Source organism: Furipterus horrens, unplaced genomic scaffold, assembly GCF_987537825.1.
Source record: "Furipterus horrens unplaced genomic scaffold, mFurHor1.1.pri manual_scaffold_1, whole genome shotgun sequence".
NCBI lineage: Eukaryota > Metazoa > Chordata > Mammalia > Chiroptera > Furipteridae > Furipterus > Furipterus horrens.
In genome coordinates, this window is record NW_028327171.1 from 45,692,929 (window position 1) to 45,698,879 (window position 5,951).

Here is a 5,951-nt window from a genome sequence, read left to right on the forward strand (position 1 = left end):
GACACTGAGACAGAGGCCTTACACAGCCTGGTTTTTGACATGGGCAGTTGATGTCTTCTTAACCTTATGTTAAATGTGACTATAAGCCCCTTTAGAAAAATTTCTCTTTTTATTGATCTGTAAAGGATCAGCCGAATTCCCATCATAGCCTTGAGATAAGTCCCCATTCCTGTTCCCAACTAGACTGCTGTTTCTCAGTATCTCCTGGGGAGAGAGCCCAGTGTCCCCACACCAGGGACACTCGATGATGTACCAGTGAGGGCCACCTGAAGAAAGAGCCACTCAGAGTGGTCTGGGGCCCTGAGGGATGAGTTCATGGCACAGTGGGGATTTCAGCCACACTGGGTACAGGGAAGGCAGGGGCGCATGTCCTCTGTGGAGGAGGTCACGGTCAAAGGTTGAGGAGGGGCCCTGCCCAGTGTCTCCGTTGGTTGGAGTGTCATCCCCTACACCAAAAGATTACAGGTTTGATTCCCGGTGGGGGAGCATACCTGGGTGGCGTGTTTGAACCCTAGTTGGGGCAGTTGCGGTAGGCAGCCAATCAATGTTTCTCTCTGTCTCTCTGTCTCTCTTTCTTTCTTTCATTTCCTTCCTCTCTTAGTAAAAGCATTGAACATATCTTCAGGTAAGGATTTAAAAAAAAAAAAAAAGATGAAAGTGGGAAAGTCTGGCTGTTTAAGGAGATGTAGGGGTGTGTCTGTCAGAAGGGAGAGTGTCCAGAAAGGTGAAATAGGAGGTACTGTTGGAGAGATAGGAGTGCTAGGTCCAGGAAGGTCCTTAGTGCTGGGCAAAGGAGGCCAGTCTGTGTCCTTGAGCGAGACCCTCCACAGAAGGCTTCTGAGCCCAGGAAAACTGCAGTGAAAATCATATTTCAGGAAGATTTGCTGTATATAAGATAGACTGGAGGGTGGGACCAGGCCAGGGAGTTAGTAGAGGGGCTTTGGTTTTGAGTCTAACATGAGAAGCAAGGGCCTGGATTAGCATGTATGACATAGAAATGACTAAATCATAAGTAAAATGGAAAAGAACATGACAATAGGGTCGAGGAGGGGATATCCCAAGAGTGGGAGGATTTAAACATTTGGAGGAAAAGAATGCACCAGGAGAAGGCGACATGGGTACTTTTATGTTCCCAGACAGATCCCCAGGACCAGGCTAGTGAGTTGGTTACTTGCTGCTGCCCAGCCCCTGCCAGTTCATGCACAAGAGCAGCAGAGAGACTTTCCACAAACCTTCCTCAGGAAACAGCAGATTGAGGTAGGTAGGGGTTAATGTGGTCTGCAAATAAACTGAAGATTAATCCTCAACAGTACTTAATGCAGGGTAAAATGTGATAAATTATTCACATCATACAGTGTAATAAGCAGGTTGAATCTGTGGCACTAGGCCTCTTGAGCTGTACATTACACTTGGGTCCTCCTCTTACTCCTCTTATTTAATCATTTTCAGAACACCTGACTTCAATAGATGTTTCAGCTCCCATTTTATTTTTCCCTGCAAAAATAAATTAGATCATACATTCATTTCATGACATTCTGACATTTACCATATTCCTACATTAAAATAAGCATGATTAGAAAGAAAAGAGCTCGGTAATTAGACACAGGAGAAAGCCGAAACATGCTTTTCCTAAGGTTACCCTTCTGGCCTTCATGAAGAAGGTCTCTTCCACTGAGAGGCTTCAGAAAGCTCATTTGCATATGGGATATTCCAAATTTATGGTTAATCAGAGGGAATTAAATCTGTTTTCTTTAGAGCTGACAGGGATCATCTCTCCGGTGGAGTGGGATGTCTGGGTAGAGGTTCTCATAGCCCTCCAGGGTGTCTGTAAAATGTTCTGTAATGAATGGGGCTTTTGTAGCGAAGAGCCTCCCACTCATGGGCAACCCTTCAATGACTCTAGCCTATGGCAGCTAATTGCCTAGAACAACGGTGGGTTTGCTCTACCTTCCTCAGGCAGTCTCCCCCAAGGGGCACAAACCTCTGTGAGTTTGATTCTCAGAAAGGACCATTCCTATCACTGGTCTCACTGTCTGTGGGACTTAAAGTTGGTGGGAAAGTGCTAAGAAGCCACGGGGGAGGAGGGTAAACTAAGGCATGGCTGAGACAGGGGAGAGAGCACAGAAAGAGAAGAAAGCCCACCAGGAAGTAGTGGACTAAAGAATCAAGCAAAGGAGAGACATGGCCCCTAGAGAAAGGCAAGCTGAGGGGGATCGGGGTGGTGGTGGGGAGGCAGGATGAAGGGAACAGCCATGGCTGGCAATGAAAGTTTGGGGGAGAGAAGGAGGGCTCTCAGAAAAAAAAAAAAAAAAAAAAGCCAGAAACAAGGCACATGGGAAGCGATCAATGAGAGAAAGAGCGCCAGGAATAGCATGGAAGGAAGTCTCCATCCCTGGCCATTCGATGAACCAAGCTAAGGGTGATTGAACTGAGTTGTCATCTGTTCTTACCCCAAATCTGCTTCCTTCTGTACAATGCAGGATGCACGCACACACCAATATATAGTTTCCTATTTCTTTACTGCATTCCTCTGTGTAAAGTACTTGGCAAACTCACACTGCTTGCTTCCTTCCCCACCCAGTGGCATTCTGGGTTGCCCCTCTCCTTCATTTCAATGGCCAGGCCAAACAGGGTATTTGTGATATTTAAGTATTAATACGGGGTTGATGGGGACCATTACGGTCTGCAAAATGCTAACAAAGTGGTGGGCTCTTTGTGTCTCAAAAATGTGGTTCCAGTGCCCTGGGCAGCCCATTCAGCAGATGCAGTGAGATGTGACTGTGACCCTGACCGGGAGTTGTTTCTGAGGGAGGTAGCTGCCTAGACAGAAGTGGCTGGGACACAGTGCTGCATGGAGCCTTTTCTTGTTAAGGGAAGAATTGGCAGTAAATGTTTAGAAGCAAATTTCTTATGGATATTTAGCAATGACTATGGCAATTCCAGATTTGGTAGGGGGAGGGCATTGGTTCACACGCAGCCCACATTTCCCAGTGACTATGAAAAGCTGGTAGCACTCTGATTTTTACTACTGAAACAAAAGGCAGCTTTTGTGTATCAGAGGGGTGAGACTGACTGAAGGGAGAAACCCAGCATGTCTTTTGGGAGGCTGGCAGGCAAGCCCAGAGCTAAGGAAACATCAAACTGCAGCCCCTGCTGAAACTGCTCACAGCACGAGGAGGGCGTAGCTGCCTGTGGGCAGCTGGCTTGGACCTTGGCCCTCTCACAGCCTCGATTCCAGCTCCCTAAGCAGGTTCACCAGAGATTTCCTATTGGTGTTACTTAGCGTAGATGGTAACCCGGATGTCAGCACAGGCTCTGGAATGTTGTCTTTCCACCAACAGCTTGGAAGGGAGGTCTCCTTCCCAGATTCCCCCCAGGCACCACAGTGCTGAGGACAGCCAGTGTTGGTGTGGAAGCCCCAGACAGCGCACCCGCAGGCAGGGGGCTGCCAGGCCACCTCGAGCGCCAACAGTGCAGGAGAGCCACGGATGGAAGAAAACATTTGCAGCGTTCCCTTTCACAGCAGCCCTTCTGACTGTCTTACTGAAGGTTTGTCTTTCTTTCAGTCCATTAAATGGAATCAATATTTATTAAGCCCACATTTAAAGACTGGCCCTCAAGGAGCTCCCAGTCCAGTAAGTTCAGTCTGAGGAACAGACGAGTGAACTAGTCATCTTGTATTGAGTTAAATGCATGACAGATTTTTGAACAAGGTACAGAAATGACACAGAAAAGGGAGGAATTATTTTTGAGGAATAAATAAATAATTAAAACCCAGCAAGCTTTTATTATGTTCCAGACACAGTGCTAGAGCCTTCCATCAATGAACTCCCTTAATTATCAGAAAAGCCCCACGAGGTAGCTTCTGTTATTATTCTCATTTTACAGAAGAGGAAACTGAGGCACAGAGGGTTCAAGGAAATTGACCCAAATTTACATAGCTAGAAAGTGGGAAAGCAGAATTTGATGCCATTACATTTAAATGGCTTTGTAAGATATAAAACAAAAAAGGAGTTCTCCTGGGAGAGGTGAAGCATTGCTGCGGAGGTCACGTGCCAGGTCCCGGGAATGATAGCTCCCTTTTATAGGAATGCAGAGTGTGAGAAGAGGATGCAGTGTGAGGCAGGAGGAGCAGGCAGGGGCCTGACCATGTGGGGTCTGAGAGCTTAGACAGCACCATCTTGTCACCCACTTCAAGGGTTCTTAGAGGGAGAGTCACAGAGTCAGATATACTTTTTTGAAAGACCACTCTAGCTGCAGTCATTGGAAGGTCATTGTAATAGTGAACAAACAAGACAATGCAGAACTGAACTAAGGCAGTCAAAGGGGACATCTTTTTGAAAATATTTTTGGAAAATTGACTCAACAGGCCTTGGTGGTTGACTGAATGTGGAGGGGGCGTAAAGAATGGAGAGGGGAGGAGGATGAGCCCTAGGTTTCTGACTTGAGACCTGCTATGGTCACCAGCCAGGATAGAAGGAGCAGATTTGTGGGAGGGTGAAGACAGGGAGTCCATGAGTTCAGTTTTGGCCACACTGCTTTGGGGGTGCCTGAGGGACTCCCAAGTAAGCAGAGAGCAGCAGGCAATTAGATACAGGGATCTGGATGGCCGCTGGCCACTGTTCCGTCTTCTCTGCCCCATCCTGCAGACAGTTCCTCCCTGGAAGCACAATGACAAGAAACATTAGACGATGGAATCTGGGGCTGGCAAGGCTGAGCATGATTAATGCAGAAGAAATGAAGTCAGTATTGGATGGCAGCAAACCCAGACTCCGTTAGACACAGCAGAGAGTGATCAAAGAGCATGGGATAAAGGTGGTAATGGATGCTCAGAATATTCACTCCACAGACAGCAGGAACTCTTAAGTGATTTGAAGAGAGAAGAATTCAAGAAAGGCACTGTCTTTTATTTTTACTGTCAACTTTTAATTCAATACGATGAAATTTGTTGAACAGCCATTATGTTCATTGATTCAACATTCATTAAACACCCACTGTGTGCCAAACACCTGTATAAGAGATGGCAATACAGCAGTAAATAAAACAGACAAAAATCCCTGCCTTGTGGAGTTTACCTTCTAGTGAGGGAAGGTGGGGAGACAAATGATAAGCCAAAAAAGAAATGAAATATATAATATTTGTGTAGCAACTATTTTATACATCATTACGGAAAGGCTAGTCCTCTGGGCTGAGGCAATCCTGAGCCCTGGCTCAGAGCTTGGCAAGCAGAGCCTCGGCTCTTGCTCCATCAGCTAGGCATCCAACTTGCACAACTTTGCATGGCAGACCTATATAGAATGCCAACTGCTTGGTGAAGAAAAATAAAACAAGGTAAGTGAGACAGGTGGTAAAGAGGAAGGGGTGTTGCAATTTAAAAAAAATGAGAAAGCCTTGATGAGAAAATGTCCTTTGAACAAAGACCTGAAGGGAATGAGTAAGCAAGCCATGTGACTCTCTGGGGGAAGAGCATTTCTAGGCAGAGGGAACAGACAGTGCAAAGGCTTGAGACTGGAGCATGCTTGGCATATCTGAGGAGCTCCAAAGGGGCATCGGAGAACAGGGAGAGCAAAGGGGAAAAGAGCAGGACACTGCATTAGAAAGGCAGCTGTGAGGGTCAGGGAGATACTGCTGCATAGGTCATCTAAGGACTTTGGCTTTCACTCTAAGTGACATGGGAAACCTTTGAAGGATTTCAAGTGGGGAGGGCTAGAGGGAGGGGCACATGATTTGACTGACTTTTTAATGAGCTCCATCTGGCTGCCTGGTTAAAACTACAGTACAGGAGGAAAAAGTAGAAGCTGGGGACCACTGAGGAAGCTACTGCAATGATGTAATGACCAAGATGGGAAGTGACGGCAGCTTGGATTAGGGAGGCAGCAGTGGAGGTGAGAAGTGGTTAGATTCTAAAGATATTTTGAGAAGCCAACAGAAATTGCTGATGGATTGGATAT